General features: G+C 36.1%; 1 long non-coding RNA gene across 1 annotated transcript in view; it reads right to left on the reverse strand.

The window, feature by feature from the left end:
- The window catches only part of LOC309964139, a 567331-nt gene extending 541609 nt beyond the window's left edge, over nt 1-25722 (reverse strand). Inside the window, exon 1 of the long non-coding RNA XR_014326334.1 lies at nt 25396-25722. This is a non-coding gene — a long non-coding RNA (uncharacterized lncRNA). The remainder of the gene's footprint in view (nt 1-25395) is intronic.
- Between the last annotated feature and the right edge of the window lie 801 nt (nt 25723-26523).

Below are 26523 nucleotides of genomic sequence, written 5' to 3' on the forward strand. Positions count from 1 at the left end.
TATAAGGGTCATCCCTACAAAGATGAATCCAATACCTATCATACCATATATCTAATATGTAATAGGAAATAATGCTTTGTAAGTTATAAAGCACTATGTAAAACATGTTTTAGAAAGGGAAAGAGATAACTCTCTGTGAGGCCAGCAAGTAGTAGTTTCATGATGGTGACTTTCTAGACACCATTTTACCCTCAGTACCTTATGCAGTGCCTGATTCAAAATAGATGCTCAGCAACAACACTGAATTATAAGTGGTCTCAGTTTTATAGCTGCAGTAACTCAAGTTTAGGTGTTTGTCAGCATGTGGTCAGACATTAAATTTAGGGGCTAAGATTGAAATCAAAAGTTTTCTGACTCCAAAGTGTGGGCTTTTTCTAAGGCAATCCAAAGTAAGTGACTAAGACGGTGTTCATGAGAGAAACAAGAATTCTGGAAGTGAGGATTCTCCACTTGGTGGTGATTTTAAAAATGCTACCAAGTAAGTATGCCAGCAGCCTATATAGGATCACTAGGTAGGTGTCACTGTGGCTTGCTGTACAAAAAAACACATGTGGTTGTCTAAACAATAAAACTAAAAATAGGTTAATCTCAATTATGTGGATAAATAGCCCATAGAATTAGAACTCATATTGTAATATTGATGCTAGAAGAGCACCAGTTATACAGAATCATAATGCATACACTCAGGAACATTGCTTATTACTAAAATTTTGCTACTGAACAAGAAATTACTAAGTATATTTCACTGTGAGAAATTATCATCTTTGATGCCTTCTAAACAAGGGTCTGGAAGGCACTTAAAAATTTCTCTTCTGTAAGCTTTTTCCTCATATGCTTCCTTTTCCATGGAAGCCTCTCTGATCCCGTTTAAAATTTTATACCCCACTGCCTATAGCACCTTCATTATTTTTACTTCTTAGCACTTAATATATTATGTATATTTTAAATTTTTAATTTATTTCCCCCACTAGGATATAAGTCTTACAAAAGGAAATCTTACTGAATGAATTAATGAAGTAAAGTTTCTCATTTTGCAGATGGAAAAATGGAGTTGAGATGTGCTCTATGATGTCTCAGGCCTGGACCAAAAAGAATATCTTAAGTTCATCTCCTGTACAGAATGTTATCAGGACTAAGGACTTTAATTCTGTGTAAGGTTGCAATCATATCTGAGTGTCAGGAAACAGAGTAGGAATCCTCAATGAACCTAAACTGGGATTTCAGAAATGTCCATGTGGGTCTGATACACAGGTCAAACGAATTGAGAAACTTTGTTATCAAAAGAAACTGAGAATATCATTTAAATAGAACATAGCCTAAGAGAAGAGGGAGCCAGACACGTTGAATTTGACCTAATAAAAAAGATTTAGTCACAGGAGAAGAAAGGAAATTATCAGTCAAGAGTGGAACCAGACACTCAAATTACCCAGGGTTGAGTTTCACATGTGAGTCCTATGGAGCAAAGAAGTGTTGCAAAGGAACTTGTAAGTAAAACTGAAGGAACTGTCTCCACAAAATGACTAAGGCCTTAGAGCATAAGCAGAAACTCTATAGTAAAGTGTGACAGAAAAATTAAAGGGAGGGGGTGTGAGGAGAAGACATTCTTGTCTAGTTTGGCAATGTATTACCATGGAAACAGCCAGAGGCCTCCAGTGCTTCAACTAGGAGACAGGATGGAAACTATGGGCCCAGCAAATTCCTCACAGAATATAGCAGAACCTGAGGGATCCAGTGGCCATGGGATGTCAGGTGGACATAGCATTACCCAGCAAGAGGCCTAGAATCAGGAAAAGAGGAAAGCATGACTATAGGCCAAGTAATAGCTGATTTGTTACCTGACTGAATTTGTGTTTGCACACATGTGAAATAACCTGTCTGGGACGCCTCAGAATACTTAGGAAGCATTTCTCCCAAAGGCTAAGAACATGTATAAACTAGAAACTTTCAATAAAAAATTAAATTTATGTTATTACTATTAATGTGACTCCATTTGTAACCACAGGACAATGAGGCCTATAGAAACTCATGCCAGTGAAAGGAGTATGAAAATAAATTTTAAATTTTTAAAAATAAAGTCTAATTGTCTAACTTTGACATCTGTGTCAAAGGAAAACATCTACAATGTCATACTTTCAAAACTGAACTGTTGATGTGCAATTCACAAATATAAAGTGATAATCAGCAAGATTCAAATTCAATGCTTTAAGAAAATTCATATGAATCAGAGTACTCAGGTTGAAACTCAGTCCATCATATTTTGTAATAGTAGGTAGAAGTCAGAAAATGCCATGTAATTATTGCAAATACTTTTGCCACAAGAAATGGACTAGCAAATTCGTTTTAAAAATATTTTTTAAATCAGTTTTATTGAGGTGTAACTCAGGTACAATTAATGCACCCATTTTAAGTGAACAGTTTAATTTGTCAAATATATATACTCATGTAATTATTATCTCAAGATACAGAGCATTTTCATTATCCTAAAATTACCAAAATGCCCCTTTGCAGTCAATATTCTGCATCTTCCCCTCCCTCAGGCAGCCGCTGATCTGATTTCTAACATTGTAATTTAGTATTGCTTGTTTTAGAACTTCATAGAAACAAAAACATATCATAACTAATCTTTTCCTCTGGCTTCTTTCCATAAGCATACATTTTTCTGAGATTTATTTGCATCCTTAAGCGTGTCAATAGTATTTTGTATTGCTATATAGTACTCCATTATAAGAATACACTATAATGTACCTAGCTATTCTCTACTAAATTCATTTTTGAAGCAGTTTCTTCCATTACCTAAACAGCTCATTCAAAATCTCTCTTTACTTTCACAAATGTAAGGCAACAACCCACCCATTATTTGTAGTGCAGAAATATGAAACTATCAGTCTGGATGCAGATATTTTATATTGAAAACTCAATACCTGGTGGTATGCAAATTACCTAATCTGCATATGTGCCTGCCTGTATGTGCATGGGGGAGGGGTTTCCAAGTGGAGGACAACTTTAAGGGAAGAAATATTATTAAATTTGTATGTATGTAAATGGCACCATTTACATGGCTTACACTACTGTGTGTTTTGGTGAATGTGAATGTTCTTGTGGATCTCTTCATTTTCTGTTGTTCTGGTTTGAAAGTTTCTTGCAGGAAATAAGAAGCCAAGATGGAAAGGCTTCAGAAATGATTTAAGGAGAGTTATCATCTAGCGGAGAAGCAGATGATATAAAACAGTGCAAAGGTGATCCACCTGTTAATGTACATGTAGTCTTATTTACTGCACAGTATAGTGACATTGCCTTTTGGGAGTAGAGAACAAAATCATACCTTGAGAGAAGGACCACTTGCCAATCACCCTGAGGAAAAGACTGTGGAAAGCAACCTCCAAGATAGCCCCAATGATCCCAGCCTCCTGGTATTCACACCCTTTATGATTTCTACCTGTTGTGTGTGGACTGCACTTAGTGACTCAATTCTGCTGAATTCAAAGAGGGAGAAGAGATGTTCTGTGACTAGGAGACTAAGTAATAAAAGGCAGCATGACATTTCTTTCCTTTGCTCTCTCCCTTACTCTGTCTCCTGTCTTGTCATGAGCAGCAACAGTGAGCCACATGGCAAGGAATGGAGGCTTCTAGCTTAGACCCAGTCAGGTCAGAGTGACAGCATCCCCCCATCCACCTCTGGTACTTGACTGCAGACTTGTGAGAGACTCAGCCAGAACCATCCTGCTGAAAACTCCCAGATTCTGGACTCCAGAAACTCTTAGATATGACTGTTAGTTATTTTAAGCCACTGAGTTTTAGAGTAATTTGTTGGGCAGCAACACATAATTAATACAAGGTCTAACCTAGATCAAAAAATGAGAACTCTAGTGGTGAGCCTTAGACGGAAGTGAGTTAGAAACTTCTTACTCTGATAACACTTCCTAGGAGTTAGGTCTGAAACCCTCAGAAACATATGGTTCAATACTTATGGAAAGGGATCTTATGGCAAAGAGTTGTGAGCTAAATGAGGAAGCATCCTACAGTCCCCTGGAGACAAGTCTGAGCCTGTGAACTAAAAGAAATGAAATGGAGTTGCCAACAGTAAGCTACTCTTTAGGTATGCTGAACTGTCATTGTCTCCAAAACTTTAAAAAAGGATGTTTAAAACTACAGCATGTGTGACAAAGTGAGAGAGTGGCATGGACATATATACACTACCAAACGTAAAATAGATAGCTAGTGGGAAGCAACTGCATAGCACAGGGAGATCAGCTCGGTGCTCTGTGACCACCTAGAGGGGTGGGGTAGGGAGGGTGGGAGGGAGGGAGACACAAGAGGGAAGAGATATGAGAACATATGTATATGTATAACTGATTCACTTTGTTATAAAGCAGAAACTAACACACCATTGTAAAGCAATTATACTCCAATAAAGATGTTAAAAAAAAAACAACTACAGCATGGTTTCTTTTTGTGTGAAATTAAGGGGCGGGTGCTTAATGGTTGAGGGAAAGTGTTAAAAGATAGAACATTACAAACATCTCATAAGAACAGAGTTGTGACCCCAGTTACAGGTAACAGCCACGCCAGTTACAAGTAGCCAAGCAGTGACCTAATATGTCCTTTGGCAGAATATAAAGTGACATGGCACTTTGACAAGTGAACCAAATCAGAAAAACATGGAGTTGAATTCTAAAATGCTGCTTAAACCTAACAGGAATTACTTGGGGATCTTCTTAAATAAAGATAATTCAAAAAGCCCGGCGTGGGGCCTGAGAGTCTGCATTTTGAACAAGCTTCCAGGTGATACGCATGCCACAGGTCCACAAACTATAATCTGAGTAACAAAGTTTTAGGGCATATGTGACAGTGATTGCCCATGAAGACATAAACAGAGCATTGGAACAGACATTGTTTAAGGCCCCAAATTCCTGCAACTAAAAACATGGAAGCTCAAAGCCATCATTATTTGAATATTATTACAAAAATGACTTTCCTTTATATTTACAGGCTGGTTCAACCTAGACCAACAAGTTTTGTATAGAAAAAAAAGAGGGATCTGGAGGTCACCAAGTGGTTTCAGAACCTTGTTTTTGTTCTAAACATGTCTATATTTCTCTACGGATACATCATGCATAATCCTGCTTCAATATATATGACACACTTCATATTAATACAAAGAGACTGGGAATTCTCTAAGAATTTTGGCAGACAGACAACATTTTGGAACTTGAGCCAAAGAGATTTTAATGAACTATTTTCAAAGGAAGGGAAAGCTTGAAGCAAAATATGCATTTCTATTAAAAAAAAAAAACCTAAGCCTATTTGTAACCTTGACTAAATGCGTTTTTTTTTTCTTATTGCTGAGACAGAAAATACAAAATCTACAATTCGAAATCTTACCTCTATCCAGGAAGGTGCTGCTTTTTTTTTTTTTTCTTAATTCAAGTCATTTCTCTCTCATTGCCATTACTGCCCTCTCCTTTGTTTTTAAAAATATACATTCAGTGCATAGCAAAATCACATTATCATTAAAAGAAGTATTTAGATTTTACTCTTTCTTCCTAAAAAGAAAAATTAAACTCCTTTTTGAGTTGTGCTTCTATCTTTCCTACTTATTTTGAATTGTTTATATTAGTTGCCATCCATTGTGCAGAATAAGCCTAAACAAGCAGATTATATAATTTCCTTTACTGGCAATTAGAGAGGACAGTTTCCTCTAGTTGTGAGAAAGCATGTGTTCTCTACTTTCCTTAAAAATAAATAAAGGAGAAATTAAATTGCACATGTCTTGAGTACAATTCAACTGGATATTGCTTTTTCAGTGCTTTGTAGTGACAGAGGAAATGACTTTTTATATTTCAATCTTCACTCAACTAAACTCAAAAGAGTAAAGCACCTATAAAATTATGATCACTGATTAATATCAAATCAGTCTAAATGCAAGCAAGGAGCTTAGTATAGCAAAAATAAAGTGATGCTATTTATACCTGAATTTTCAGTTAATTTATGTTCTTTGAACTGCTGATTGCTTTAAGAGAGGCAGATATAAAAATGTCTTCAATAAATTGCTGCATTTCTCAAACAACTTGGTATGTTGTTGGAGTTTTGTGGCTGGCAGCCTAATGAGAACGAATGGCTTACAATCAACTGGGACTGACCCACTTAGTCATTCACACCATCCATCAAATGGGAAAATGCTTCAGAGATACAAGGTCACACCCTTGCCACAATTATTCTGTCTAATGAGGTATCACGAGATGTCTACTAGTTCAAAGGTGTGTGGTAAGGGCAGCTGAGATGAAATATTTTGTATCCTTACACTGGAGTACGGATATACATTTCTGAGTGGGTCTTTGTCACAATATCAAATTAAATGAAAAATGCCACTTCTTTATGAAATCATTTGCACTTTAAAGAGGTAGAAGTGATACAAATTTTACTTTCATGTTGTCCAGAAGTGAAGAAAAAAAAAAAACCCTCAGGAGAGGTTTTTTTTTTTCCTCCAAAAAAGCTCAATGACAGGTTGACTTAATTATTCAAATGGTAATTTTTTATAGTAGATAATTAGATCATATGTTAACCTCAGAATGTAAAATAACCAATTTGCTTACATTGTGTGGTTCTTGTCTAACTCTGTAGAGGTACCATTTTCAGAGTGAAAAATGAGGCTTAGGTCAAATGAAAGCATCCATTAACATATTATTGTCTCCACAGAAATCCATAGCAGTGTATTAATTATCTAGGCAGCTGATCTAAAGAAGTTTTTTTATTGTTAATTGCTAATTAAAGAAAATCAATGGTAAAAGTAAATTAAAAAATAAAAACATAGATGAACTATAAAAGATAATGAGGCAATTTACAATTAATTGAATAGTTTTACATGAATTTTCCCTCAAATAACCAATAATTAATTCCAAACAAGTTGGAAAAATCAGTGACAATTCATTAAGCTATCTTGGCTTTAAATTTCTACAAAGTGAAGCAAGCCTTTTCAGAAAGATATGTTTCCTTCTCAGTTCACTCACCAAATAAGCTGATCTTCTATATGCAGTTGGGTTTTGCTTTTTGGCTCATTTTGCTGGGTAGCTTCGGGGTCATAACTATGCCTTACATACAATTTGCCCACATTATTAATAGTTCTGGGAACTTTTTTATTCAATCTGTGGATGTTATTAATAAATTATAATACATTTATTTATATAATAAATTAAAATTAGAATTATGTATCAGTGATAAGCATTAACTAATTTCCAAAGCCCACCTTAGTGTGCATTTTAAAATACTTTCCCTACAAGCTACAGCTACTTTATTAAAAAAAATTAAAAATAAAACCTAATGAATGTACCAAGTGCTTTTTTCCATAATAAATCTAAGACTTTAAAAATTAAGAACATAACATGATGATCTCATGTAATAAGAGATAAAAAATGCATATGCATTAGTCCACTGTATATTAATTAAATACGTTCTATACATTCTAAAAGAGAAAGGATGAGATATTGCCATTACCCCTACCTCTTTATGCATATTATTTGTAGTGTGATTTTAAAAATAATTGAAACTATTTTCCTTTCAAATATTTTCTTCTAATCCCTCATAATCACAGTCACATACATACAAACATACACCTTTATTTATACCTACATTTATGTTCTGACTTAATTCTACAAAAACACCTTAAAGGTAAGTAATAGGATTTCTGCTTTACAGATGAAAAAACTGAAGTTTGCTGATATTAGTAACTGGCTAAAGATCAAGAATCTAATAATTAGTAGAGCTAGAACTGATCTGAGTTTCACTATTTCTAAAGCCCAGGTTCCTAATCAATTTAACTATTAAACACTATACTTAAAAATAGTGAACTGCTTATTTTGTTATCAAATTTGTTAATCATTTATTTTGTTATAGAATGTATATTGAACAAAAAGAAGTAAAAGTTGTCAAAACTTCCCAAAAGCACTTAATTATGTTTATATGTAGCATATTCATCACATCCACATGTGTTGTGTGTTTGTGTGCATATGTATATATATACATATGTGTATATATATATATACACACACATATGTTTGTTAATCTACTCACTCACATTTAATGAGTCCATGTCATACACAATTAGATTAGGCCCTCATAGTCTAGCAATTACTAAGATAATTTTTTTCTAAAATAATATTTTTTGTGTGGTTATAAACAATGACCAAATTTTAAAGAGAGCATAAAATAAAAGGAAACAAAGAATAAGCATACATATTACAATGATTGTATACTATTTCTTATGGGCTTCATAATTTAATATGTACATTAATTATTTTCGTTAAATGGAGCACTGGTTAAATTTACCTTTGACTCCAAATTGGGTATAATGGTGAACACCTTGAAGAGCTGGTAAAATGTGAAAAATGAGAAGCTAGCAGTCAAGAATTGAAGTTACAGAAAAATAACTTATTTTGTTAGGAAATATATAATTTATACATATAAGAATTAGTTAAACTATAAGTTACAAGCCTCACAGTTGTTCAGAGTATTTGAATTTACTCTTAGAATAACATTTGGTTACAGGGTATGAGAATAAGTATAACATGTGCAAACATAATATATCTGACTGGTAATAAAGACCAAGTCCTAGGTAGTATATGTAACTTTTGCCAAGTAAATCAAATCAAACATGAAAAATTTATGACTGTTTCTAAAAAGAATTGATCCAAAAAGGCTAAAGACATTGTATAGCTATCTTTGTATCATGATTACTAAAGGATTTTCTCTAGTTACATCATGATCTTTGATTTATTTTTTGCTATTATACATAGCAAATGAGACACAAAGTATTGCATGAAAAAACATGCTTCATTACCAACAGCACAGATAATAAGAATATAAAAGGCTCCCTCGGGCTTCCCTGGTGGCGCAGTGGTTGAGAGTCCACCTGCCAATGCAGGGGAACACGGGTTTGTGCCCCAGCCCGGGAAGATCCCACATGCCGTGGAGCGGCTGGACCCGTGAGCCATGGCCACTGAGCCTGCGCATCCGGAGCCTGTGCTCCGCAAGGGGAGAGGCGACAACAGTGAGAGGCCTGCGTACCGCAAAAAAATAAATAAATGAAAAAGGCTCCCTCAAAATTTCTCCCGCAAATATACTATTATTTGGTGGCAAGATTGTCCATTAAATTATTTAGCATATACAATACACATGTCAAGTAGTTTATTTGGTACCAAATAATAATATATTTGGTGAAGAAACTTGGGGGGAGCCTTTTTAATGCCCTTATTTATTATCTGTACTATTGATAATGAAGCATGTCATTACTTGGTATCATGATTGTCCCTGAAGGTTGTTTAGAATATGCAGATACATGTGTTAAACAGTTTATTTGGCACCCAATAACGTATTTGGGGAAGAAATTTTGGGGGAGCCCTTTTATGTCCTTGCTTATTATCCATACTATTGGTAACAAAGCATGTTATATGTTGGTACCAAGACTGTCCATTAAAATTTTTAGCACATGCAAATATACTTGTTAAATACTTTATTTATAGCCTGTAATAATTTAATAATTTATTTGAGTTTTTTCTATCCAGAGCAAACTGATAAAAAGCTATTCTTTGTATAAACATACATTGAGCACTATCAGAGTTTCATTCCTCAAATAAATTTACTGAACTAATTCAATGAGTCACCATTTGACTCTATGAAGAAAAATTGGCATTTTATTAACACTGAAATACCAAATGAACAGAAATCAAAAAATGCAGTTGGATTCATTTAAGATCCATTTTAAAATAATGCATGACTTGAAACTTTTTTAACGCATTAAAACAGCACATTTTAGATTAGAAAATATTTTTAATGAAAGCATCCTGCACTTCAACAGCAAGTTCTATAATACAACTGCAATGGTAAGCAAAGATTTCATTAACTTCCGCCAGAAGTCCCAGATTTAGGAATATCGGCTGTAATTAGAAAAATTAAAGCTACACTTCAGTATTAATTGAAATTATTAAAGTGTTTACTCTTGCATTATTTATAGCTAGAATGTCAGCAAGAAGCATTTTACACCTTCTCATAAGTATTCTACAGTGTATATTAACAACATAACATGACTTCCATTGAATATTGGGTCTTTCCAGATGGGCCTGCTATAAGTTATCATTTTATTCTGATTCCCTGGACAACTTCATAAAAATTCTTCCCTGGGAAAGCATGAAGACTAATGCATTCCTGATGGATGGGTGTGATGCAAGATTCAGGCATTTGCTGCCCTCATCAAATTTACCAGCAGGATTCACCAGAAACCAAGATAGTCTTATCAGACAACTGCACTGTGTATGGAGTGACCAGCAAGCCACAGATTGAGGCTCAGTTTTCTAAAGGCAGAAAATTTTACAAAACCTGAAAAGACACGGATTATAACTGCAAAGTATCAATTCTATGTTTTTATTAACTCATTCTTTGATTTCATGTCAGACACTGTATTCATTTTTATCGTAAGTATTACGTATTTTGAATTTCTTAGCTCAAAGTAGATGTGTCTTCAGAGAAAGGAATTGACCTACTGTCATAATTTAAAGCAAATAAGACTCAGCCCATGATTTCTGTTTGTGAGCTCAACCCACACAGCACAGATAAATTCACTATCATGGACGGAAAATGAAGGTTAAAAAGAAAAATTAGCTGCAACAATTTAGCAATCTTCTTTAAAGTTTTACATTTTTAGGTGATTCTCTGTATAAAATACATTAAAATTTTACAGAAGTCCAGACACATTCTTTATTGCACAGTAGTCTGAAATGTCAGTTAAGTTACCTGGGTTCTAATTTCACATTTAATTCTGAAAAAATAATTATAAAAACTTGGTATTGAATATCATGGAGCCTCTTGTTCATTATTAGTAATACTAAATGTTTTCACCTAGACTTTTTCTTGCTAATCCAAACAACACAATAGACGACAAAACATCTCAACTACCTATTCTAGATTCAGAGTATAGAAAAGTTGTGCAAGATATAAAGAAAAGAAGGGAGACAATGTTAAGTTCTCACCAATTTTTTTATAAGATGTAAATAACTAAAGTGGAGAATACTAACTCCTTCAGTATCTGTTTTCCTCTTCCTCCTTTTAATAGAAGCAACTCCCCAATTTAGCTAGTTACCTGGCCACCCAGCTAGGCACTACATTTCCCAGCTTCCCTTGCAGCCAGATATGACCATATGACTAGATTCAATGTGACTGGAATGGAAATTCCCTTAAAGCAACGCTGTTTCCCTTAACTTCCTATCTATTTATTATCTAAATTTGACCCTGAAGATAAGGACTCCTCTCTAGGTAATGGCTGAGCAGCAAGATGGAAGAAACCTGGGTCCATGAATGTCCTTGTGAAACAAGTGTCATCCCATCAGCCTGAGCCACTCAACTGAGGACTATTATGTAAGAAAAATATTTCTATTTCATTTCAGATACTTTGTTTTGGGGTCACACAGTTATAAAGGCTTAATATGTAATCTAACTTGTACAATGTTGAATGCTGACTCTATAATTATTTACTACTGATTTATTTTTTGAAGTGTACCATCTGGGTTAATAAGTATTTTAAATTCATTTAATTTTAAATCAATTAGGAATACCGATAGATGAGCCAAAATGTGGGCGATGGGCTCTGGAATTCTTAGATTGGTTACTCTATGGGAAAAGACAAACAAATGAACAACCAACTGCTTACCAGTACAAATACTGCAACTTTTTTTCAAAGTTTGGTCATGAATATTTTATAATTTTCCAAACTATTCCAGTGATCATGTGGCTGTTAAGTTACTTAATCAGAGAACTCAAATCTGAGATTTTGCATGGATTGCAATAACTCAAGATTACTCTATTTTCCAAAAACATAGGCGTTTTTTTCCCCTCAGTTTTGTGACTTTTTCAGCAATAACATCTTGATTCTTTCCTCTTCTGCTCAGCTTTCCCCCTTCCCAGTCCTTCCAATCTCCCCAACAGATCAGACTCAATAATTATCAGCTTTAGTTACTGATACTGATACAAAGAAATAGACCCAATAAAATGGGTTCTTTAGGGCTTCCCTGGTGGCGCAGTGGTTGAGAGTCTGCCTGCCGATGCGGGGGACACGGCTTCGTGCCCCGGTCTGGGAGGATCCCACATGCCGCGGAGCGGCTGGGCCCGTGAGCCATGGCCGCTGAGCCTGCGCGTCCAGAGCCTGTGCTCCGCAATGGGAGAGGCCACAACAGTGAGAGGCCCGCATACCGCAAAAAAAAAAAAGGGTTCTTTAGACCTCAGAAATATATTAATATGGACCCAATCAATATTTTTGCAGTCATCACATTATTTTGGATGTGTAGTCTAAAAAGGGGTTCATGCAATATTTTCAAAGGTCACTAAAAATGCAGACATGGAAGCTGTGATTACATACTTACTTCATCTTATGATGTATCACTTTAAAATCTGGGGTACCTTTCCTAAGACAAAATGGATTAAAAAATCAATGATTTTTTTCAAGCCCTTGTATAAACAAATTTCCTTAAAAAATAATTTCTACCTGGTAATTCAACAGAAAAGCAGTCATATGTTATCTAAATATCCAACAAATGTTTTTCGGAAGTTCTTAATATCAAAGCTACATTGTAAAAACATACCATGAACTGTTTCCCTTTTTGATCTGCAACATTCTCTTCAAGACAGATTTCATGTTATTCAGTGTGTGCCACGATCCTGGAAAGTGCACCCAAATTCTTAAGATTGATGACAGTAACTATATACATGCCATACCCAACAGATGTTACAGTAGCATTTCCAGCAACAAAGACCTGGAGCCCAGCCAAGCTGTGAGCAGCAGAGTCTGTTCTTATGAGGGCTGGGCTACAGTAAGAAACCCACACAGTTCCAGGATGGTAAGCCAAAGGAGGCTGACCACTTTGGAGTTGGCAGGGGAAACACAACATAAAATTTTGCTAGAGATCATTACTTTGTATGGCAGATACTGGCCGCTGCTGGGAAGCAACAGAAAACTGATTGATTTGTTGTGCAGAAATAATATAGTAGGTGGTTCATCTTGAGCAAAGCCACAAAAAGAAAGAAGTCCCTCAAATTTGGCATTCTATTGTATATATGTCATTGACTGGAAAGGATACTCATGATACTCTGAAATCAGATTCAAAATTAGTGTCTGAAGGACACACACATGTCATAGTGCAAAATTTGAGAAGCCTCTTCAACAAGGAAAAAGCAATTATAAATCGTCATCATCGTTATCATTTTCATCATAAGCTACCTAAATTATTCAGTTTTTAACTTCAATGTGTTTATATGGCTTTATTATAGAGTACATAGTGCAGCAGGGGAGAAGGCAAGAAATAATGATGAAAAGGTTGCAACCTGAGTCAGGAAGGCCATTTACGGCACACTAAGTTTTCCTTTTCACATTATACTCCAGGCAATAAAGAATCTTTTAATGCTTTAAGCATGATCAGATTTGCATTTTGGAAAAAAAAAATCTTTTGGTGGCAGAGAAAAGAACAGAGGAGATAAGGTAGAAGTGGGAAGACAGGAAGTAGTCATCCAGGTAAGATTTGTGCTATGGACTGAATGTTGCCTCCTTCCAAAATGCTTATGTTGAAATCTATTCCGCCATGTGATGGTATATGGAGGCGGGACTTTTAGGAGGTGTAGGTCATGAAGGTAGAACCATCATGAATGGAATTAGTGCCCTTACAAAGAGACTGCAGGGAGCTCCCCTGCCCTTTCCACCATGTGAGAATACAGCAGGAAGAAGGCTGCTTACTAACCAAGAAATGGGCTCTCACCAGACACCAAAACTGCCAGCACCTTGACCTTGGACATGCCAGCTTCCAGAACTGTGAGGAATAAATTTCTGTTGTTTATAAGCTACCTAGTCTATGGTATTTTTGTGATAGCAGCCTGAATGGAATATGACAATTTGGTAAGACCCTGAAGCAAAATTATGGCATGGGGGAAATTTTAGTAAATAATACAGGGTGGGCCTGACAGAGCTTGGTCACTAATAGTTATCATTTTTGTGGTAGGACCCCACTGAGATAAAGGTGGATGCTGGCACAAATTTGATGAGACAACCCAGACCTTTAAAAAACTTTACTCTCTTGAAGTTGCAGATTCTGCTTATTTTAGCTAATTTTCTGCACCTATTACATTTGTTTGCCTGCAGAGATCTAATCCAAGGTATCTTGTATAACCCATACTGTATATGCAAATTATACTGTATATAATGAGTATATTACATTTTAATAATAATTAGGACCACCCGTTTAAAAACACTTCGGATCTGAAGATTATGTCTTCTTTGTTCATAAATCAAAAGAAATAAAAAGATATTATTGCCAATGTGTGAAAGAGTCCAGGGTTTCTTTGTTTTTTATTCTTGACCACTGCTCCTCCTACAAGCTTTTCAGGGACAGAAGGCCAAACCCTTGCTTGTAACAAGCATTTTAACAGTTTAGCAGTCCTACAAAGGTCTCCAGGGGACAAGTTTGCATCACAGAACTGCCCAGTCTCGCACATTTTCTACTCCTCAATTCTCACTTTGAAAGGAAAATCCATTGAATTTTCTTGGCAAGTAATCAGAGCACCTTAGGGAGGAAAGACTTTAGGAACACCTTGGGGGGAAAAGATAATCCAATAAACTTGTTCATTAAGTGTTTCCATACCTTTCACACCTGTAAGGAAGAGGTTTGTGCCTCTTGAAATATGAGTTATAAAATAACTTTAAATTTCTATTTTTGGTATTATGTATTTCCCCCAATATAGGGAACACGGAATTTTTTGTATATGCTTTGCCATCTTGTGGTATGAATTAAAATTATAACTTGACAAATGTATAGCTAATATTTTATTCAGTTTGATTTTTAAAACGTCACAAATTTCTGATAATTTTACAGAACATCTGAGATATTTCTCATGTCCTTTCAAAATTAGGGCACCAGATTTCTACCAATAAGCATCAAGCATTTCTCATATATTAGAAACCAAATAAATGTTTACTAAGATTATTTTATTCAACCTTTTTAAATTTGGTTAATGTACAGGTAATAGTTTAACTTTTCAATTCTTATAATCTTAAAATTAAATCATGATTTATGCTGTGACTCATATTCCCTCAATTTAAGTTTCCAGTAAGCAGTCATGCAAAAATTCAAGAAAAGTGATCAACACACTGGAAATAAAAGAAAAGCAAAAGTAGTTTACTACTGCCATCAAATGAAATTTACAATGAATTAATCCAATGTGGTACAATGGTGTAAATAATACCCAGACTACATGGCAATGAGACATAAATAGTAAGAGTTCACAAAAATAATTGTAATTAAAATGACTCTTACAGGACCAATGTTTGGTTTACCTCTTCTTAATTTCTTTACTGCTTATAAACAGCAACACTTACACTTTGTACCAGTTAGTTATGCCAGTCTCATGTCATTATCACGGGACACATACATTAAAGTACTGGTAGATGGGGCCCTCTTGACCCTAAATCTCACTCCATGGTACATCCTGAGCTCATCTTCCCTGCCTTTTCATTTCTGTTCCTCTATGCCTTCTACATAACACAAACTGACTCACATATCTTGGTTGATTCTCAAAAATTGTGGCTCTTGGTCACCAGTCACTACGTGTAACAAGGTATGTAAAAAACTGATACAGCATAAAATCTATGGCCAAGAAGGGGCCTGCCTGTTTGGTGGGAACCACCTTGCTCAACCTACTCCTGAGAAGGGACCTGAGCTTGGAGGGACACCACTGGCAAAAACAGAGAGCATATCAGGTTCTCTTTCTACCAGATCAACACTCTCCAAGGAAGAAAAGAAATAGACACTACTATATATAAAATAGATACCTAATAAGGACCTACTGTATAGCACAGGGAACTCTACTCAGTACTCTGTAATGACCTATATCGGAAAAGAATCTAAAAAGGCGTGGGTATATGTATATATATAACTGATTCACTTTGCTGTACAGCAGAAACTAACACAACATTGTAAATCAACTATTCTCCAATAAAAAATTTTAAAAAAAGAAAAGAAAAGGAATACACTATAAAGCATTTGCACAGTCCTTACCCACTCAGCTTTGGCAAGAGCTATCTGGAGATAGTTGGCCTTGGTGTGATTTGTCCTCACTTCTTTGTTTCCCTGAGCAACACTTTCACAGTGTTCCATTCCTGTATGTTATCGTTTACTTACAATAATTTGTGTTGGCTTCATTTTAAAGGAATTGTATCATAAAAGCAAAGCTGCGATACCTCATGTTTTCCACATTTGACATATAAAACCTATGCAATTGTGGAATTCTTATATACTAATGTTGTACATATGGGAGAACATATTATAAATCTATGTCAAAATGTCAATATAGCAAAGTGGTTTAAAATGTGGGATGTGCAGGCAGAGCACAAAGGTGCTTCACTTGATATGCTACAATGGGCAAATTTCCCTTGCTTCTATGAGCTTTAGTTTCCTCATCTGTAAATTAAAGATAATAACTGTACTGATTCCATGGGGCTGAGGTGAGAATAAATGAGTTAATGCCCATGAAGCCCTTAAAATACTGACTGGCATACATTAAAGAATCAATAAATGTTAGCTATTATTATCACCTCCTATCTTAAGGTTTTTTCAGAGCTCATGAGAAGATTCCACAGAACCAAAAAATTCCAAAACCCATGATCATCACTGATTAGGGAAAAAAATTGCTTCTTTCTTTTAATGTAGTAAGAAGTGATGACTAGAACCATAAGAAGTGATGGACTAGTTATGAAATGTAGATTGTTATATCGATGAGAGCGATGACTGAGATGTAATGGAACTGCACAATACAAACTGCTGTAATCGATTAACAAATCTTAACAATATACACTTTTATATTCTCACGTGACCAACAGAGTCATCCCTGTGTAACTGTGGCACCAGGTTCCTATTAAGATCAAAGGAAATGAGCAAAAAAGGGAAACTTGGCAGTAGAAATAGACATGGGAAGAGATACTCAATTCCTATTGAATAAGGGAGAAAGGAAGCCTGTTCTAGTAGGAAACATATGATCTCTTCTGACCTAGCTCCATAAACGGATTTGTCTCCAGGTTCAGCCTATAAGATTTCACACCAAAACAAATATTGCCTGAAATTTCTTTCTCTGAAAACAGCATATATATAAACACACACACACAGAGCATATATATATTGTCTATATTTTATATATATACTACAATTAGAATATTTCTTTAGATGTACTACTTCAAAAAGCCAGTAAGTATCAATGTGTCTTAGGGAATGTGTAATTTATGCTATTAAATCTGGCAACTTTCCACAATGGAGGTGGTCTATGGGAAAATAGAAAGCACCAAAAAAAAAAAAAAAAAAAAGCACAAGAGGAAGGCATGCCATCCTGAGGGGCAGGGAAATGAGACACTGAAGTGCTGAATTCAATCCTGAGAGCACACAATTCTACCACAAGAAAGCCCTGTTGTCTTGAACCACACAGGTATAAATGATGAGGCTAAGACATGTCTTACAGAGCTAACCACATATATTTCCTAGGAGAAAACAAATGGATAGCACAAATGACACAGAATGAACACATCCATTCAGAGGAGAAGCCACCAGACATCCTTACACACTAAAATTACAAGCAATGATTCACTGCAATAAATACCATTAATAAATATTAATTAAGAACTGAGTATATTATAAAATAAAATGGAAAATAACAAATGATGGGAAGATACTTTCCTATCTTTTTAATGCACATAGTCCAGCATTAAAATTTAGAAATGTAAAAGTTTCCTTGAAGGTGAAACAATACACTATCTCAGGACAGTTTTTCAAATATTACTGTTGAGAAGTACAGTATCTTTGATAAGGGCTCTTAAGGAGAATAAAAACAGAAACTCTTTAAAATTAAATTAGAAACTAGAGAAATCAAGAGGTGAATTTATGGTAATTTTTTATCTCCAAAGATATCTAACAATCCAAGTAAGTTTCTAAAAATTTAAATTACACTTTTGTCTTCCTCTTTGGTTTTTTGATCCAAAGTACATATTATAAGACCGCTTATGAAAATAAGCCACACAGCAAAATGTACAGGTAGAATTTCCTCTCTTTTTCTCTGTTCTCTTTCCCCGTAAAACCAATACACTTCTCCAATGATGCTTTGGTTACAACTGAAACAACACGATCGTTGACTATAACTTGTATTGTATCCCATGAATTTGGAAATACAAGGGACTGCTACATGGACTATAAACTGCTACAGTGGTCTGGAGAATTTATTTGTGTTTTCCATATCTTGTCAATATGAGGAGGGTAGAGTGATACGCTTATCATACCCTACTGCCTGCCTCTCTGGAACTTTGGAGAGTGGGGAACATGACCAATTAGCATTGGAGTAATATAGCTTTGAAGATGTTGAAAGATGTCAACTTTGCAGTGGAATACAGCATAGCCTACAGCTGCTACATAAGCAAAAAGGATTCCACCCAGCTTCTAGAAGAGATGCCTCTGACTCAGGATGACAGCCAATGAGCAGGGGGAGATGATAAAAGAAGCCATGTACCAAGAAATTTTCCTGTGATTTAAGAGAAGAGATTCTTTAGGGAGATTACATTTTCTCCATGGAATAAAAAATTTTAAAAAATTCTTGATAATGGGGAAACATTTCATAAGAATATAAGCTGGTCGCAATTTGGGCAATTTTAACTTGCTACCTTACGAGTATCTACTCAGCGTTGCTTGGAACACTGGAGACAAAAAATATTTGGGGATCAAGTGTTATATGGGTTATGCCGCCATGTGGTACATATTGCATAATCCTGACTAGTGATTCTGACTTGAAAATATATCCAAAATGGGAAATAGAAGAGAATGTTACTTCTAGGAGTAGTGCATACGGTGCCTGTATTTTCCTGTCCTTGATTTTTGTGGCAAAATCAAAGAGGAATTAATACAGATCAGGAACTGATAAACTAACCTCCTTAACAGTTCCAGATGGATACAAGGTAGCAATGGCAAAACCTGGGACTATGGCACAGTGAAGGTATGAGCCAGATTCCCTGTTAATCTGATGACCATTTACTCCAAGGTGAAAAGTCATATCTCAAAGTTTGAAACCAATTTGTGGGAAGAATAAAAAGTGGAAGAATATGGCTTCTAAGGCAAGATTAACAATTCTCTCCTTTCTTCCATCCTCTCCGCTCTGCATCCTTCATTCTACCTCTAAGTAGAATTTATGATCTTGATCCTAAAGATTCTAGGTCACTGTACTTGGACAACATCTCAGGGATACAGCATGGATGAGTACTTTTTTTTCCCTACCTAAATAAATATCTTGGACAAGTGGCCTAGAACAGTTCATTTACAAATAGGAAACACTCTACTGCTCTTATTTTTTCTTGGTCTGTATTCTAAATTAACCTTTTCTAGAACTGGAAGGAAGCTATGTTCTAGGCCTTTGTCCCAAGACAATCTAATGAAAGAAACAGGAGTATATCCTATGATACAAATCCCATAATACATGTGTTTAGTGGGTAAGTAGTAAAGAGGTCTATGTGCACACATGCTTGCCAGGCTTTGTTCTCTGTTCTTGTAGCTGCTGAAAAGGTCTATTTTTCAACAGTACAAACTATATTTGAGAAATATAACTTTGGGTAGTCTTTGAAAAGTATAATTCACAGGGGTCCCAACACAAAAAATGTATTAATAGACTTGTGTAGCTGATTGATTACATATTTGCATTCTTAAAATGGATTTTTTGTAAAAGTTCACTAATTCTGCATTTAAGTGTAATATTTTTTGTTCTTTGACAAAGTAAATCAGATAGCATCATATATGCAATGAATCTTACAACAAGACATCCCAGTTAAAATTATACACATTTAATTTGAGGTTAAAGATGGCTGCTTTTAAGTCACCAACCATGTTATAATCAAATATGAATCTGTTCCTTTCCTTTTTTAGCACCTAATGTAAGTACATACACTTAACCAGGTAAGTAAGGTCCATAATAGCACATGTAAAAGAAGAGTAATTATGTTCTCTGCAATTCTATACATCTCAACCTTAAGAATATTTAATTATTACAATGTGGTATTTAGAAAATATATGAAATTATTACAAGGCGGAAGGCCTTGGTAATATGGTATATTGTTGAAATTTCATTTGATTTAAGGACTAATCAGAGAGCAATTTGATACAGTACACCCTAATATATGTTCTCTGTTGACTACTCAATTATCATATATACACTTCTAAACTTTTTAAGCACACTATTTTCACTAATTTCCATCTTGAACAGATGCATTTAAACACACACACATACACACGGGCACACATGCAAATACACACAAAGAAAAGCAAATACACTCTCTATAAGTAATCAGCCATAATTTGCATTCAAAAGTAAACAAATTTTAAATATAGCATGATCTCCCGGTCTCCCATGATTTAAAACATAAAACATTTATAAAAATATAGGCCACTTGCTACCATCCAGAGATTTCTGTCAGAAAAGGAAAGGACTGGGCACACTGATTTTCTTAGAGGGGAGGAAGTTTCCAATTGCATCAGTTATATAACATGAATTGTATCTAGATAAATTGTATCTACAATTTTTAACTGTATAAATTATTGGCTTTTTCTATCTTAAAAAGAGCACTTAAAATTAACACCATATGTATTCTTTCTCTGTGTTCATTTTCCATGATGAGAAGTATGATCACTATAAAATATTTTTAAATGAAATGTATCCTACATCATCAATGAGATTTTTTAAACTTATAATCTACTAACGGGTATATAAATGACTGTCCGTGTGTTTTCTTGCCCATGTAGTATCTTAGATACTATTGCTCTGTGATGGAAAGCCTCTCTGTGAACTTCGGAAATTTATGTCACCTTTATAGTTTTTAATCTTTGAAGTCTTTAGTTTTGTCTTTAAAATATAGGGGTTGAAATAAATTCTTCTATGGTTTCTTCTAGCTGTGACATCTATAACAGGTATCACAGAAAAAAATATGAGTTGACTTCAACTGTGCATATTTATCTAAACATTACATTGTAAGATAGCTTACGTGAAGTAATTAAGAGAAGTAAAAAGCATGTCAAAAGAGACTAAGCAATTCCTCTTATTTTTAACTTCTCATACCCTCTGGTATTGAATAGAGTAACAAATCCAAAAACACTTATTTATACGATATTCTTTCAGTAGCAAGAGGGAAGGGTGATTTAGAGAAAATTTAATCAACCCCCTTCCTTCCATAATCTCCATCCTCCTCCTTTAAAAGCATTCCAAATAAACATTCAATCTACATAGCAACAGTGTCCAAGCACTTCCAACATGGCTTCAGAACAATTTCCTTAGCCATCCTTCAAACAAGATGGCTGCCCCAACGCCTACATAGATTCTCAAGCTGCCATAGTGTAATGCAACAATTTGCTAAACACTAATACTAACTATATTAGTAATTACATTAGCTTGTTTCTCAGATTTTGTTATTGAAATATTTTCAGACTGTAGGTCAATTTCTCTACAGAGAAGAAAACCCAGGTACAGAGAGTCCAGGTTACCTCCCTGGGGTCACACAGCCAATTATAACGGTGAGAGGAAAACTCAAAACTTCTGATTCTACAATCACATAAATGTTCACTTTGTGGGTAATGTTCATTTTTGGTTCTTCATTCATTTTCCTTCATTCAACACATTTTTAAAGGGTTTGAAGAAACATAACCATTATTGCAAGTACAGTTAACATACACATTGTTTAACTGGACCAGTGGAAATCCATTTATTGTTCATGGATGGCAAATTGCTTTTGAAAAGCCTGATTAAAACTGACTGAACTGACAGTAGTCATAAAAAAATTGCATTTAAATATATAAGGAGATAAACGAATTCAAAAGGCACTCAACTGGATACAAAATCCAATTCATCCAATATTCACCGTAACTTTTAAATTAGCATTATCAAATATATATTTTCATATAATTTGCATTGCTGAAGTTTATTAAATTCAGTATAAGTGTAAGTCCAAAAAAGACATAACTGAAATTGAGGTGTTTTCTCCAAACAAAGGAGGAATCTTAGTTATTTGTGGTATTAAATTTGAGATTCATAGATAAAGACATATTGATAGATATTCAATTAGGCAATTTTGAAAGTCACATATTTTTCAGAAATGTCTAAAAAGAAGATTTTGGATGGGTGAATTTGAAATGTGTAACATGCATTTCAGGCCATCTGCTCTCAAATTACCATATAAAATCCATCCATTCCCCACCTACTCCCATAAGCCAGTCCTAGAAATGCAGAGATATCAGAAGTTACATCAATATTACTTTTCTAACAGCAAAACAATTTACACCAGTGGTAGCCACAACTGTCATCTGCACTAGTAGCCATTCCTAAAATTTCAACATAGTATCCAGCTAATTATTTTATATAAACCAGCAATATTTTAGCTTTTCTCTTATACTTAACCTCACTAAAGAAAAATATCCTTTGCCCTTGCAGGTTGCATCTGCACCCTACTAGTAGTACACAGGAGAGAAAGGATGTCATTTCATAGAGGGAAAAACAAAGTAATTTTTAACCACAGTTTAGCCTTCCAAAATCACATCTACTTTACAATGTCTTACTTTCTAAATTAAAAGTTTTAAGAAAATAATAATCACATTTAAGGGTTCCCTAAAATGCAAGACCATGTGGTCTACAAAAAACCACCTTTAAGTAATGATAGTGACAGGACTACACCTGTAAATTCTACGTTAATATTAAGAGAAAGAAAAGTATGTTTGCCCTCACCAACTGCAATTGTAAGCAAATGCAGGTATACAGCACTCTATTAGTAAGAACTCCTTTAGTAAGCACATGTTTCGAGGAATTAATCATTCATTCCCTGTAGACTGCTTATGTATTTCATAGGGCCATTATCTGATCTGAATAACAAGAACAATTGCATAATAAAACACATTACTGCTGACATTAGCAACTTTCTTTTTTCAACTTTAAAGTTGCAACCTCTGTATTCCACAAAAAGCTGGTGGCAAAAAAACCTGACAACTGAATCGCCCCATCCAGCTTTGACTTTTTTCTCTCTTATTACATAGAGACAGTGATCAAATATAATATGTGCAAGCTTTACTAGAAATGGTTTTAATTCAGGCTATCTTCCCCAGCACTATGACATAATTAGAGACAGAATCTGTGTCAGATTAGTTTTCATGTTAAGTGTAAATCTTTCAGAAATTCAAACAGGATGAAGAATTCTGTCATGTCTTTTCTTCTGTGGAATATGTGTCTAACAGTAATATAGGTAATAACATGTTTGAACCACTCTTAAGTTTGACTACCTCAGTACAAACTCACCTTTTATTTTTCAATAATTATTTTTTCAAACATCAAGTATGCTTTCAGATATTTGAGGTCACAAATGAGTAGAGGTCATTTGCTATAATCCAAATCTGATCAACCAAAGGCTTCATTTTAAATTATTTAAATTCACTTTAAACCAATGATAGAAATGGCAGCTGAGAGCAGTAATACGTCTAAGAAAACACATTTGTATAGAAAATAGAGTAATATACAAGAAACAATGATATATCTATCCAAAATGATTTCCACGTATGGTAACTTCATGTCAACAAATTCATCAACTGTCCTACTGTTATTTCATTACCTCCAAAACTTATGTCCCAAGATATTCAGAGCTTCTGATATTGAATAACCATAACAACTCTAAGAAGAGCTTTCACTTTTTTATACCACTGTACATTAGTTCACTCTTAATTTTTTAAAAATCAATGCCAAATTAATTTAGCTGCTTTTATATATTTACTTGAGTAAATATAAAGGTAATTGTTTTTCACTTTACCATCATCAGCAACTAAATATAAGAAAACCCTCAGGTATTATTTGATAGTAAGGTGTTTTGTTAAAAATAATCTGTGAGATAAGTGATTTTAATTTTCAGTCTGGTTTCTAACTCTTCAAAGGATTTGATTAGAAAAGTGTATATTATACTAACACAGAAAGTTGAAAGTTAAAGATAAAACAGAAAAACTTTTCCTAATCACTATTCTACACTTGTCAGTATGAGTGCTATTATGTCAAAGAAGTTTTAATTTGTTAAAAATCACCTCTGTTTTAACTAAACTGCAATTCCTACTGTATCTACTGTATATGTAACAATGCAGGAAGAATTAGATTCAGAATCCATTTGGCAGTGATAAAGGAAAAAAAAAATGCTGAAATGTTATTGATTCTCTCCCTCTTGTGCAAAACAGACTGACTCAACTATATTTTTCCTGACATAACACAAAGGTTTTATTTAGATATTACAAAATACTGGCAAATGTTAGACTGTATATCTCTCTTCTTTAAATTTTAAGATATTAACCCTTTCACAGAGAGATGAAGAGTGTCCTACTTGTTTTTACAGAAATGCTGCAGCTACTGACATGGTAATGTTAGCCCCAAGAGGAATACCACCTGCAAAAGTTTTTGATGCAGAGATATTCAGTCCTAGGAGACACCTTAAACCTGTCACTGGCTGCTGAGCCCCTGTCACAAGTTATAACCTGCTGTGTCAAAGTCACAGCCTCAGCTCCTGCCCTCTCCAAAACATTTTTCACATTCCCTCTCCAAATTAATTTCATCCAGTTTTTTTTTACAAACTAGGCTAAAATTCCCAGATTTTCTTCCACATCTCCTCTACCTACAAGCATAATGAAACCTCAGCAGGGTTTTATTCCAGTCTTTCAAACCACCTATATTAACTTTCCCTTGACCCAATTTTTTCTTTTTTTTTAACAAGCTCTCTTCAGAACCAAAGATAAAACAAGCAACCAAGTATGTCAGAGAAGGATGAGAGTTGCTGTGGATTAAGGCTGAGGTTGAAGCTAGCAGTAGAAGGGAACCAGTAGGGTTAGAATGTTCAAGCTTTTTTTAAGGAAACCATCCTTAAATCTTAGAACCAACCAACGTTTCACAAACCAGGCTTCCCATAGCCCTTGAACAATCAGCGTTTAAAAAATCGGATTCCCAGCAAGACTGCCCATACTGAAGTCTGCTGAATGCAACGGTCTTCCAAAAAAGAAAGAAGAGAGAGAGAGAGAGAGAGAGAGAGAAGAACGGAAGGAAGAAAGAAAGAAAGAAAGAAAGAAAGAAAGAAAGAAAGAAAGAAAGAAAGAAAGAAAGAAAGAAAGAAAGAAAGAAAGAAAGAAAGCTTAGCAAACCACTTCTCAATTAAGAACTAGTGAAGTTATATAAATCAACTTCTTCCCCGGTAAAACGAAAAAAGTGCCCGCCCATACCATAGGGGGAAAAGCATTCATTCAGCATATGCCTCAATTTAAGACAAGAAATACAGAAGCACAGTTTACTTACTAAAGCAGCCGCTCCAGTCCTCCTTGGAAAGCCTGAGGAGTCTTCTCGTTTCTCCCCTACCAGTCAAATAAAGAATTGTCTTTCTATTCCACACAGGCCCAGAATAAACTGCAAGAAAGGACAGCACAAGAACAGCCGCCCGTCGGGCTTTGGCTTTGGTCGGATGCTTCGGGTTCTGGTTGTTTCAAAAGTGGGGTCTTCTTTTCGGGAGGGAGGGGGGGCGAAGACAGGAGAAAATGAGGGCGCTCCGCAAGCTCGCCGGGGTCCTACAAATTATTCTGAAGGCAAAGTACCTGCACTCTCCCCGCGGAGGCTGCCTGTCAGCGCCGCGCTGAGGGGAGGACGCCGAGGGGGAGGAGCAGCCGGAGGGCTCGGGCTGGGAGGGAGCGCGGGGCGGGGGAGGCCGGCGAGCGGCTGGCGGAGAAGCTGGGGGGCCAGCCGCTTTCAGGGCGAGGCGCTGCCCCACGCGCTCGGGCCGCCGGGTGTGGGCGCGGCGGGGCACGGAGCCGAGGCGGCGGGCATCTCCCGGCAGCTCCCGCACTGGCCGGCTCGCTCGCGCTCCCTCTTGCTCCCGCTCGCACACACAGGCACACACCCCACGTCTCCGACAGCAGCCGCCCCGCCGCAAGCACTCACCTGCATTTCCTTAACAAGCCACTTGATGGCTGCCAGCGGCGCGGGCCCAGCTCCCGCTGGCGGGCAGGCGGGAGCCCAGGGCGTGGAGGACGCGGCGCGGGATGTTCTGAGCGCCCGCCCGGGAGGCGGCGGCGGCGAAGAAGGCGGCGGCGGCGCCAACGGCGGCGGCGGCGGTGCGAGCGCGGGCTGGGGCGGGAGGAGGGAAGCCGCGCCGCGCCCCCGAGCTGCCCGGGCGCTGACCTGACTGACCCCGCGACCCCGGGACCTTGGCGGGATTCCAGGGCTTGGGGGTCCAGTGGTGTCGGCGCAAGGAGAGGAGGACATGTCGGGCCCGGGCTATTTCCGACTACTAAAGCCACACAGGACTTGTCCAGGTGTGAATCCCGCTTGCGCTTCTTCAGGTGTTCGCGTGCTTTCGTTTATTTTACAGGTGTTTTCGCTTTTTGTTTTGGAGGGAAGCTGGCGGTTAGGGTTAGCGGGGGAGGGTTTAAA

Source organism: Leucopleurus acutus (assembly GCF_964270905.1).
Source record: "Leucopleurus acutus genome assembly, chromosome: 7".
NCBI classification, from domain to species: Eukaryota; Metazoa; Chordata; class Mammalia; order Artiodactyla; family Delphinidae; genus Leucopleurus; species Leucopleurus acutus.